General features: G+C 40.2%; 1 protein-coding gene across 1 annotated transcript in view; it reads left to right on the top strand.

Annotated features, from left to right (window-relative positions):
- The first annotated feature begins 9445 nt into the window (after positions 1 to 9445).
- The window catches only part of LOC149065016 (uncharacterized), a 194484-nt gene continuing 190446 nt past the window's right edge, over positions 9446 to 13483 (top strand). Inside the window, exon 1 of the mRNA XM_089254374.1 lies at positions 9446 to 9534. The gene's annotated coding sequence lies outside the window, so the exon portion shown is untranslated. The remainder of the gene's footprint in view (positions 9535 to 13483) is intronic.

Raw genomic sequence — 13483 nt, 5'->3', positions numbered from 1 at the left:
ATAACTATCAATTGATAGAACAATGATAGATAGCTGTAAGGTTTTGGAGACCATACCTACAGAAGGACATAGACTTGGTTGAGGGGTGCAGAGAAGAGCTACGCGTGTCCTTATTGGCACACGGGGGAATGCCATACTTAGAATAAGACAACCATAATATTCTTTATGGGCATTGTAATGTATCATGTGTATATATTGTTTATAATTTTTGTGATTGTGTTTTAAATTGGGTTGCTGTATTTTTGAAATATATGACATCCATATTTTTCTCAGCCACCTCGTTGGGCACTTTGCCTGTTGTGGCGTTGTATTTGTATAATTAGTGGTTTCTGATTTTTTTTTCTTATATTGATGAATCATCGAGTCACTATTTCCATACCGACATCAACATGTTGCAATGAAGATTTTTCATTTCCTTTGTGACTGCAACTGATTTTTATCGCGCTGAAATGTTAATAAATTTGCTTTAACTTTTTACTCGAAAGATTTCAACGACTTTGAAATTTATTGACGTGTCTGAGGTCCGTTATTTGGATAATTTTTCTTAACTGCAATTATGCCTCTACGATCATTTCTGACTAAGGGGCGGAAGGGAAAATCAGTGTTTTGGTTACTTTTGCTGACAAGGGGTGCGAGGTGGTCAAAAATGACCGAAATTCTGCTTACTTAATACTACTTCAGTGGCCGCTTTGGGTTGGAGGGGGAGGGGAAGTCAAAGGGAAAACGCATTATCGCACATCAATATGACCAAGACTGACCGTTGCCAAACGTCTGGAACAGAATTCGCGTGACGTTAATTACATTCCGTCTCGAAAACACCAACAGAGGAAAAGGACAGGCAAGGTAAAAAAAACAGTTGGGACTCAATAAACAACTCCACCAATGGTCATCAATGTCTCCCGAAAGCAAACGGAACACTCATGTTTTTTCCCCAATCCCGACAACATGATGGATAAAACATTCTCTCTCCGTGAATAAATCTCTTCCTCTCAACCCCTGACATCCAAATAAACCAAGAAATACTCTAAAAAAAAAAGGAAATATTCCAGGAAAAAAAACGAGGAATTTGTCAGAATTCATCGTTCTGTTGCAGATGGTCGGGGCCCATTTTTTCCGATATTCTCCCGAAACTCTCCATCCAATGAATAGCTAACGTTGACCACATCTGGTCCTTGTCCTTAGTAGTAGTAGTTTGATCGACGGTAGCACTGCCTAGCAGTAAAACTGGAGCGAATGGGAAGAATGGGTTATTGCGGGATGGTGCGGAGAGAGGAAAGGAATGTACTGGATATGACTCTGGGGCCCCCGGAGGAGATTCTTATCGATAGGGATAAAATAAATAAATATGTGGTATGCATATAGGATAAAAAACAGAGGGGAAATACCTGAGAAGAAATGAAATATGTTTTCTTTAGCTGATATTAGATTTCGCCGGAACCGTGTTTGACCGTAAGAAAGTACAATATTGTCTGTAAGGAAATATTGACAGTTTTTGTGAAAGTTTCTAGACGGCGTGGGTGCAGGTCCGATTGATTGTTTTAACTTATTCGTAAGTCGGGAGTGCAAAAAAAAAAGCAGTTACTTACTACCAAGACTCGCGAACAGGGTATGTACTAAGCATCGTTAGTAAGTCGAGTCGTTCGTTAGTCGAAATCACGCAAATTCATCGATTTTGAGATGCGGAAGAGAAGAGAGGAAAGCGGGTCTGGTAAAAACATTATTTTTTGCCAATTACTGCCAAGATCAACTCATTATACGCAAAAATTGCCAACCCCCTCCTTTCTGTTCGTAATTCGGAAAGTCCGTAAGTTGAATGTTCGTAAGAGTTGCGGAGTGGCTATCAAACTGAGCGGGACAATAATTTTGCCGTTGGTTCCGCGATAGCAGAATATCTGTCTACTCATTTTACGAGTGGATATCAAAATCAACAAGAATTAATCTATATATATAAAAAAGTGTCCCGTGGTATAATTCCAGAGCATTTAAGCGGCCCATGGCACATTTTCAGATCACATGACCCGGGGCACAGTTCCAGAACATTTAAGCGATCTGTGACACATTTAGAGATCCCTGGAGTGACATGTGACGTAGTTTTAGAGCACTTAAGTGGCCCCCAGTGCGGTTCTACATCACTCAAGTTACCCGCGGCACATTCTCAGATTATTTAAGTGATCCGCGGCATATAATTACGGATCACTTGAGTAATGCGTGGCACAGTTCCGGAGCACTTAAGCGGCCTGGACACATTTCCAGATCACTTGGATCCGCGAAACATTTGGATATTGATAGAGGGAAATAAATTGTGATAATTTCCCTGCATAATTTAACCGTAACTGCAAGTTGTTATGTGGGAACACTACGCTGTTTTGGAGCACAAGAGGGTGTCGGTTGGCGCACAATAAGGTGTTTGGCGAGATAGAGCGAGACCTTCAGGAAGAAGCCGTAACACAGAGACAGAGTGACAAGAAACTTCGACGTGCGCGGACACCCCTGCCTGGCGGCGGTAAGTTAATTACTGACTCCTTCCTCTTCACTACTTGCCACCTCGCGTAATTAAATGATTATGTAAATTCTAAGAAGTGTGACGAATGTTGGATTAAATAACGATGGTAATGAAACTGGAGTTAAGTACTTTATTTTAATCGTAATCTTGTCTAATTTTAACTGATACAACCGGCCTTCGTATCAATATCACTAAAGTGGCTTTGTAGGCCACTTATCTATAGGGGGAATGTCAATTCAAGTGCATGTCAATTCAAGTGCCCATAAACTATCGAAAGGCTTTTCGCGTTTTTGGCGCACTGAGTATAAGATGCCATTAAGAATATTTCATATTTTCATTAAGGGTGGTTGATGACGTAAGCATTATCCACACCCCCCTCCCCCTTGCCATCATAAGTCAGCAAATCGGAAACCCCTCCCCCATCGATGCTGACGTAATACTTGCATGGCCCCTTTGGGAGGGGAAAATACATTTTATTGAAAGAAAACGAGCGAGAACAAAAACTAATACATTCATTGTAAACTAATACATATATATATATATATATATATAAAATCTTATGAAAAGAATATATGTTTAGAATATATACATCCCAAATATTTCACTTCCTTCACAGGTCTTATGGCTTCTCTGTCCAGGTAGATTGGTGCTCTAGTGAATTTGGTTCTTGTTAGCCAGATGAACTGACACTTGGCATGATTAAGCTCAACAGCATTATCTTCACACCAGTCTTCAACCTCCTCCAGACGATTTTCTGTTGTTGGTGATAATAATTGCATCATCCGCAAAGAATCCCAGTATTCCCATTTGGAGGAGGGATGTCATTGTAGATCAGTTTCCCAACCTTTTTTTGTCCCACAGCCCCCTTCTGCACAAATTGTTTTTCTCCCATAGCCCCCAACGAAATCTAACCCGTAGCTTCTACCGCCCCCCCTGGAACTTTCCATCACCCCCAAGGGGGCGTTAACACCCACGTTGGGAATCACTGACTGACTGACTGACTGAGGTAGATACATTTTCTCAGGGCGTACCGAGTCTTTAAGACTCCCATAAGCTTCCCTGTTTGATGCTGCTCCGTACGAGCTGGATGAAGAAGTTAAAAAGCTGTTTGTATGTGATAGTTGAGTGTGTGAGTGTAAGTGTATAAGAGGCGTGTCAATAAAAGATAATAAAATTTATAGCCCATGCTGTACTCAGAGAGTCAGTATACGTCAAATTAATTCAGATCATATTAGAAAAAATGAATTCGGTAAGTTGTGGCTTACTTATCACAGAAATTTGAAATTTGTAGAGCTATGTCCGAAGGAGGTGAAGTATCAAAATTCAAGAACGCATTTTATACACAATTACAAAATCAGTCAATTATCTCAGCAAATAATTGACAAAAAAGTGGAATACCGCACCTAATGGTTACAAAAGAGTATATATATGTTCATTCTAATAAATGGCGTGAATACAATATATATGATTACACGTGGATACAAGATTAAATGCGATAAATATTGGTAGGCGCTCAGTATATATGCAACACTATGCTTCCAATCAATGAAGAGAGAATTAGACCTATTTACACTTTTTACAAAACTAAACCAATTCATTGGGCCATATCAGGCCAGTATGTTCTTAGGTCGAAGAAACCTCAACACCTCTACCGCAGGATAAGGCGAGATGTCTCTTATGTGCTGATATTCTGATGTTTCAGCTCTATCGAAATATCCTCTACATAGTTTGACTAAGTAGTCATGTATGGTTTCAATGTTCAAATCCTTCATTATGTCAAGATTTCTGATATACCATTGTGCCCCGGTATATCGCCGAAGTATTTTATTTTGCTGCACTTGTAATTGTTTGATGACCGAGGGTTTCGCTGTGGAAAAGCATGGTGCTGCATAGCACATAATTGGTCTAATGACTGACTTGTACATAATGGTTTTGTTTTTGAGGCTAAGTGCAGAGCGTGTGTAACAGACTCTGTTTAGAAGTCCTGCAGCCTTAGCGGCTCGAACTTTTGCCTCATGAATGTGAGCTTTGAAACTGAGCTTTTTATCCAAAATAACACCAAGATATTTTGTCTGAGACTTGGGTTGTAATATGGTCTGCCCCACTGTGATAGTGGTGTTCGGAGGGAGTTGTCTCCTTGCAAACCATATAAAGTTCCATTTACCCTCGTTTAAGACCACTGCATGTAGCTGACACCAGATCTCGACCCTTCGGACCATTTCTTGCAAGTTCCTCAGAGCTTGCTGAGGGTCCCTAGATGCCATAAGGATTTTCGAGTCGTCAGCATAAGAAGCTAAAATTCCTCTTTGTGGAGCAGGAAAATCGTTAATAAAAATATTGAAGAGTATTGGGCCAATTACCGACCCTTGACAAATAGATGCCTTTAGTGGACGTCTGGTGGAGAGGGCGTTTTTGATACGGACCTGAAATGTCCTATCCCTGAGGTAGCTGTGAACCATATGTATAAAGTGGGAAGGAAACCTTCTAAGTATCATAATGGCAATCAGTGTTGAGTGCTTAACCTTATCGAAGGCCTTCTGTATGTCTGAATCAAAACATGCTACATAATCCTTGTGGATGAAAGCATCCTGTATGTACTCCACAACACGGACCAGTTTGTGTTACACAAGAATGTCCGCTACGAAAGGCATGTTGTTCATCTCGGATAAAGCTGTTATCCTCGAGATACAGAGATAATCTCGCCTTAAAAACTCGTTCAAAAATCTTGGACAATCCCGGAAGCAAGCTGATCGGGCGAAAATCATTCGCAAATAGACTTATCTCCCTAGTTTTTGGAATGACTTTAATAATGGCATGTTTCCAGCTATACGGAAAATGACAAATTTTTAACATACCATTAAAGATGTTTACTAATGTGGCGATAATATTATATGGAAGTATTTTCAAAGCTGTGTTAGTAATATTATCAAACCCAGGGGCCTTTTTTTCTTTAAGTCCTTTAATTATCTCGAGGATCTCCTCACGATCAGTGGGAGCAGCCGTTACGATGTTATGTGGCTGGTTGTTTTGTAGAAAGTTGTTAACCACCTGTTCAAAGTGTGTTTCTACAATAGGCGGTTGGTTACTATTTGGTGAAAACTGGTCTTCATATGTATTAGCGAATGACTCCGCTATCTCTTCATCAGTGTATACAAGACCATTTGTACCATGTATTCTGTTGATGTTGATGGCTCTGGGCTTACAAATTCTAATTAATTTCCAGAGAGACCCATCCGATACATCAGCCTTATCAAGAAAATCATTCCACTTCTGAGAGTGATATTCCTTGAGGCTGTTTCTTATTTCTCTGGATATACGGTTCAGCATGTTACGGAGATTGGGATCTCTCGTACGCTGTACTCGTCTTCGGAGTTGATTTTTGAAGTTAATTTTACACTTCAACTCCTCAGGGATGCCATAATTTTTAAAAGGCTTAATACGCCTTGTCGAATTATTTACGGCATTTTGAATTACCTCAGTAATTTTTTCTGCTGCTATATCAATGCTCTCTTTTGTCAAACTACTGATCTCAATGACCGATTCATTTTCCAGTGTTGTACGGACGTTGGTCCAATCTGTACGAAGCATGTATGGAATTTCATAAGTGATACCACTGTCAATCTCGAATAGTACCGGATTATGGTCAGATCCGAGAGCACTGAGTACCTCAATGGTGACTCCGTGTAGAAGGTTTTTTGTCAAACCAAAGTCAAGTACGTCTGGCCTATGCTGAAGGTTGTAGGGGTAATGTGTAGATGATTGCGGCGCATGAACATCAATCATATTTGAATGACAAAAATTTGCGAGCATCCTACCATCCTGATTTGTTGTGTTGCTATTGAAAAGTTGGCTTTTAGAGTTGAAATCACCAGCTACAAATATGGGTTTATTACCGTTACTTCTAAATATCGCTTTTACTAAGGTGATATCGAGTCGATATCGTGGTGGCTTGTAGAAGGAACAGATTACCATCGGTTGTTGATTTGGGTGATGTACCCTAATAGCGATGGCCTCACAAGTTGTGGATGTAGGAAGATCAACTGTCTCAATATGAAAATTCCTCTTGATAAGAATAAGGACACCCCCTCCAGGTAGGTTGGGGCGGTCAAGCCTATGGCATTCATATGTATGGACTTTGAAGTTGCGTGCCGGTGAAAGCCACGATTCTTGTATGAGAACCGCATCCGGGTCAAATTCATCAATAGTTTCACGCAATTCATGGCGGTTATTGTGGATTCCGTCAGCATTCCAGCTGATGATTCTAAAAGGCTTAGGAGCCGTTGTAAAAGTGGTGTTACTAATTGCTATCGTATTAGTGTTTGATATTCGCAAAAAGCAGAAAGTGATAAGTGAATTAGATTTTCTTGGCCAATAGGATAACCTCTATAAAGCTCTGCCAGATAACTGCGAGCTTATCTTTCTCTTCAGTGGTATCCTTAAGCTTTTGGAAGGTGGTATTTGTGATGGTTGTTAGAGCAGTAGCAATGTCATTTGCGTCATGCTCAATAGTGTCCTCGTTCCTCTCAACAACCTTTTTCGACGGCCCTTGTGATTCTACATCGATCAGTGATGGGACCAGTGGGTCCTGGGCCTCTGTTGTTGAGGTCATTGTTGAAGCATGTTCCCCACTCAAAGTATGAGGGATAGGACGTTTCTTCAGCGCTCCCACAAATTTGTGGATTTTGTTTACCACCTTTTTAGGCTGAGCCACATCGGAAAAACTTACCCTGGGCTGAGTGTTTGCTTCCTTGTTTTTATCTTGGAAGTCTATGAGATTAACCTCTTTTTCTACTTGAGGTGCGTTTTCACCCGAAGGAGTGAAAGAGAGGGTCTTAGGTTTAGGCCAGGGCCACTTCGGACATCCTTGAAATGAGCTTCTGTGTTCCAGACCACAACGAGAACACTTGTTTTTATGCGCTTTGTTCGTGTGTTGGGGGCAATCTTGAACCCTGTGTTTTTGTGCGCAAATGCCACAGACTGCAGAATTAAAACAGGTCTGGGCCGAATGGCCAAACCTCTGACATTTTCTGCACATTAATTTTCCAGGGCCACCCCTAAGTTTCTCAATTGTGACTGGAAGCCCCATCAACTCCTTGATTTTATATATTCCACTATTTCCTTTTCCCGTTTCAATTATGAACAGGGGCATGAATCTCTTGGTTCTGAAGTGTCTCATTGGGCTTACTTTCCCAACATCATGACCCTCACTAATAAGAGCCGTTTGTATGCTAGTAACTTCCATGTTTACTGGAAGCCCTCTGATAACCACTCTTAGTGGACGTTCAACGTCCACCTGGAAAGTATGATACTCAAAACCAAGCTCATTAAAGAGCTTTGTACAGTTACGAAAATCATCAGTGTGAAAGAATTTAATTGACATCTTATTAGCACCCGATTTAACCTCGGGTTTGTGCTTGCACATATCAACGATCTTAGGATAGTGCTCATGCCAACCCGTCCATTTATTCAACATGACAGGAGGGATATTGTCTTTTTTCTTAGTGTGGGTCACCTTCTGAAAACCGGTAAGATCAATATCTTCATTAGCTATATCATCTTCATTACCCTTATCCTCTGAGCTAATGAGATCCTGTAGTACCGTACTACTGCCGCCTTGGTCCGATTGTTGTATTCTACGATTCCCATCTTCATCCTCACTTTGTGACAGCACCTCACAAGGGGCTTCATTGGAAGCAGAGGGGATATTACTGTCGTCATCTGGGACAGATTGAGAATGAGAAACCAACTTTGGGACAGAATCCTGCGACTTATTGTGTTTCTTTTTAGCCTTCTTTGCACTTCTAAGAGAAGACTTGCTAATGAGCGGCGATGATACCGGGGAATTTTCCTGGGCCTTGAATTTGGATGCAAGCGTGTGCTTACAGGGGGCCTCATCGATTTCGAGAAAGAAACAAACAGAATACTTGAGGAGTTCATCTAAGTTAGAAGTATTAGTCTCATCAGCTAAGTAATCCTCATAGTGTGCCATAACGGTGCTGAAATTTGTAGCAACGCTACATTTGTCCTCAACAAGAAGAAGACGATTGTCATAGTCAGCTAAGTAAAGTCCCAAGAACGACATTAGACGTTTTTGGTATATCTGACGTATATCGTCATGTTCAAGAGCGAGTTTCGCTAGCTTGCTCAAGGCTTCGAAATCGCTAGTGGCCTGACCAGGAGCGGGCAGACGGATGGGACAGACCTTCATGTTTACGCCTGTAAGATTGTAAGCCACAACTTACCTTTACTGATGTGCCATATAGTATGGCGCTTGAAAGAATTCAGTGAATTAGGATATTGAGAAAGTTTAGAAATTAAGATTGGCCTATCCTGGTGGCCGAAATAGAAAAAAGAAGAGAAAATAGGAAAGATCAGAAAGTCGAATCTTTTCCACGGGAGCTCGAGCCTCATCAAGGCTGTTTATTCACACGAATAAGTCCACGCCGGAGCCACGTGCAAGTTTAAAAAGTTCCGTTACACCACGACCTGTAACTGAAAAGAGACTACGAAGAATCTGGAATAAGAGAGCGTCTTCTGATGACTCTAGCATTTTGGGAATCACTGATGTAGATAGAGTAAATTTATGTATTTTTATATAATAACAACGCTAATAGATAAATTTAATTCAACAATAAATGAACGACTAATGAACGCGAACCTGACTCGGTTAGAACGCAACATAATTGATTTGTTATGATATGTGTTTATTAATTAGATCAAAAAGCGGGCTTTTGTATAAAAAGGCAAGCTTAAATGAATTCAAACCGAGTTAGTTTCTTCTAATCGCCGACAGATGTCACCTCGATCGCGATCGATTGATTTCTTAACCGACGGGGATGTGTCGCTGCGATCGTTTTTTCGGGAACAATGTGCCTGTGAAATTGTTATCCTTATACGTTGTTTTTTTTGTTTCTTTATCCGTTTTTTTTATAAGTATCGCACCCGAACTGTAAACCTAGCAATAATAATAGCAGTTAGACATCTATATTATAGTAGATGTTCATCAATATAGATAGTAAAGAATTCAAAAGGTAAGTTCCGTTTAACCCAACACTATATTATTGCTAATATTACCAATTATCAATTGGGTGTTATCCGATAGGCGTTGATAGAGCCGGGGAAAAAAATAATTGACCGGTGACGTGTACACTGCGGTATATGGGAATGTTCATCAACTCGGGTACAGTTAGTTCTACAGCCATTAAATTATCATCGAACCCAGACATAGGGTGCATGTTTTTCTGAACTTTATACAGTTCTAATAAGCGTCTTAAATATAATCAGGTACAGGGTGTACCCGTGGTAAGTGCAGGAACAGGGAATATTTTCGAATTCGAGCTGTTCCCAAATACCCCTAATGCAGAGATGCCCATTTCACAATCACCGGCCGGTGGAAAAGCATCAGTACGATGAATACCTTGGCTGACTATATTTCCTTCATAAAATTACGGGGAATCGAGGTAAATATGGGGCATGACCAATTATTGCCAAAAAATTGTCAAAGACAAGTGAAGCTGTCAATTACAACCAAAAAAAAGAAAAATTGTCAAAGATGAGTAAAGCTACCAACTATAGCTAAAATTGCTGAAAATTCGCCAATGGCTGGAAATAAAGGACTACTGCAGGCCACAATGAAATAAAATGCAATTAACTAAAAAAACGTACGCCTGTATAATATTTTTTACGAATATGCGAGATCAACATATTTATATGACTATAATTAATTATGATGGAATATAAATTCAGGTAAGCCTCGTTAAAATTACGGGAATATCACAGATCATATGGTCAAATACAAGGACCACAACTGGGAAGTTGCCCAACGAGGTGGCTGAAAAAAATTATATATATGCCCATGAAAAATATGAATGTCAAATACATATAACCAGAATACAGCAACCCAGTATAAAAGCGTTTATCACCAAAAAATAGTAATAATAATTAATAATATATAATACACTGCCCTTAAAATGGTTGCCTTGTTCCAGTTGCCGCTGTGGTGGTCGAGTGGTTATAGTGACGGACTCGCGATGCGAGGATCCGGGTTCGAACCCCACAGTGGTGGTCGGCTGAAGTTTGTTTTCTGTGGTTCCCAACTTCAAGGCGCAAATGCGAGCCGATCTCCCTGTTAAAAAGTCTCGCCACAGAGAGCAACAGTCCTACAACAATAAATCATTCAATCATAACACTTCACTCATAGTTAGAAAAACTGTGGCAGATGGCAGCACTACACATAACAAGCATTACAGAGAAACAACAAAACTTCACGTCAGGTTTTACTACACGTACACGCACATTCCCGCATGTGCCGATTCGTTGGGGGGTTCCGGGTAGGGGGGTGTGGTGCAGTAGTAGTAGGTAGGGCCTCCAAAAAATGGCTCGGGGATCCATGATGTTCTTAAGTCAGCCACCTCGTTGGGCAATTTGCCTGTTGTGGCGTTGTATTTGTATAAGTATGGAAAATTATCGATTTATCCCACTATTTCTATTGTACTTCTTTTTGAACGAATCAGTTGTGTTAGAATTTACGACTTCCCGGAGGTAAGCTATTCCATCTATTCACAACCCGAACAGAGAAAAACTCCCAGCGACACCACAACCTGGAATTGCTCCAAACTATACTGGCGTACCCTGTCGAAGCAGTCGATTGACCGTGTATTAATAACTCATGGTGTCCATTCTATCCATCCCATAGTGTTTATATATATTTTCTCTGTTTTTAAATTGATCGAGATTCATTTTTTGTGTCCTATTTCTTGTATCATTCATGAATACGTATATATGCTCAGTAATATTCCCATAAATTGCAGTGAAATTGCAATAAACGTTATAAAATGCGGTATTTTTTTAATGAAATGCCGAGATATGCATGTGAATTGGCTCCTTAAAATTCAACCATTACTCTGTTACATGAAGATAAATATGTAATACACATTAGATTGAGTGTTCATACCATCATATCACGTGCCGAAAATTATAAATAATTAAAAAAAATATACAATGCAAACAAATAAACTAATAGTAAAAAAATGCTAATAAAAATGATGGGGGGGGGGGGGAAACCTGCTCTGTATCACTGTTCGATGAATCTGGATTTGATTGGGATTCATGTGGATGAGGATAAAGATTTCTGCTGATGTGTCTAATTTTGACGCCAGGTGGATAACATAACAATATTGATTCCTTTATCCTGTAATACGCAGGATGGAGTTCATGTTTAAAGTCTTTTGTGTGTTGGCGTGAGAGTTTAGACCTGTGATACACATGCTACTAAACTTTCGAGCATATGCAACCAATGAGATTATTAGTAGCATTCATTCAAATGTTATCAATAATCTCATTGGTTGCATATGCTCGAACGTGGCATACCTTCATACTACTACTTAGTAGCATGTGTATCACGGACCTTATTCTTATGCGTCGAAAAATCAATATCCATCATCAAAGCAAGCTCTTGATTTATTTATACAATATTGTTGGCCCTAGGGCCTATACAAGAGGATGCGATTGAAAATGACAAAGGTATTGTTTGATATTAGACAAAAACTAGTGGCAGTGGGAGATTCGACAATAGAGCTTGGGAGTTTGTTGCATTCACCAATGGTATGAGGAAAGAAGCTGTATTTAAAGCAGTCGGTGGAAGCAAAAATAGGTTTTAATTTAAGGGAATGGTCGAGTCTTCTAGAGATGTAGGATGGTTTGGCTAAGATATCAGAGATATCTATGTTGAATTGACCATGGAAAATTTCATAGAACAATGTTAATAGAGAATCAGACGAAGAGTAGATAGAAGGAGGAGATGAAGTTCGTTTTTAAGTTCGGACACGGAAAAGAAAGATGACCAAGAGTCGTGAGCAAATCGTGTGGATTTATTTTGGATTGATTCGAGTTTGTCTATATTACTGGAGGTGTAGGGGTCCCAGATTTCAGCGGCGTAGGAAAGATATAAGTTTGGTAACAGAGTAGTCTGATATCCCGAGTGGAGTGTTTAAGGTTGCGGCGGAGGAGCAAAAGTTTGTTAAGACATTTCTGGTAAACTTAGTCAACATGCTTGTTCCAACGTAGGTCGGCTGAGATTATGACACTTAGGTATTTGATTTGAGAAACTTGGGATAACGGTAAATTATTGATGGAGTATGAGTATTCGAGAGGAAGTGGTTTACGGGTAACTTTCATGTGGACCGTTTTTGACACATTCATTGGCATTTGCCATAGGGAACACCAGTCAGCGATGGAAGCCAGGTTATGTTGGAAAAGTTCTTGATCAGATTGATGGTGAATGATACGGTAAATTACACAGTCACCAACAAATAGTCTAGTGGTGCAGTTGAGGGATTCTGGAAGGTCATTGATTTAAATTAAGAAAAGTAGCGGGGAGAGGACCGATCCTTGAGGGGTCCCAGACTTTACGGGGGCGGATGGGGAGTTATGATCATTAAAATGGACAAACTGTTTACGATGTTTTAGGATTAAATGAATAAACCGATTAAACCAATAAAAATACAATCAAATATCGGAACACTAATGTGTCCAATTATCGTCCAGTGAGTTTGACGAGCTCCATCTCGAAAATTCTGGAAATTATTATGAAGAGGCAGTTGGTGAAGTGGATAGACGAGAAAAATGTATTGTCGGATAATCAGCATGGGTTCAGGAAGGGGTTAGTCATGTGTGACTAACCTCCTTTGCTTCTACGATCACGTGACGAAGGCTTTGGGTAAGGGCAAAAATATAGATGTTGCTTATCTTGATTTCCAGAAGGCATTCGATCGGGGCCAACATGGCAAACTCTTGAAGCGTTTACACGAGATTGGAATTGGGGGCAACTTGCTGAATTGGATAGAAGCGTGGTTAAGAGATAGGTCGCAACGAGTTATGGTGAACGGGGAATTCTCTGGTTGGACAGACGTCACAAGTGGAGTTCCTCAAGGAAGTGCCTTTGGCCCCCATACTTTTTCACTTTTTATTGATAAACTCGAT

This window comes from Pholcus phalangioides, unplaced genomic scaffold (assembly GCF_987345545.1).
Source record: "Pholcus phalangioides strain wild (caught in Gottingen) unplaced genomic scaffold, Ppha-v1.0 ptg000041l_1, whole genome shotgun sequence".
NCBI classification, from domain to species: Eukaryota; Metazoa; Arthropoda; class Arachnida; order Araneae; family Pholcidae; genus Pholcus; species Pholcus phalangioides.
The sequence above is the reverse complement of the archived record's forward strand: the minus strand, read 5'-3'. Positions and strand labels throughout refer to the sequence as shown.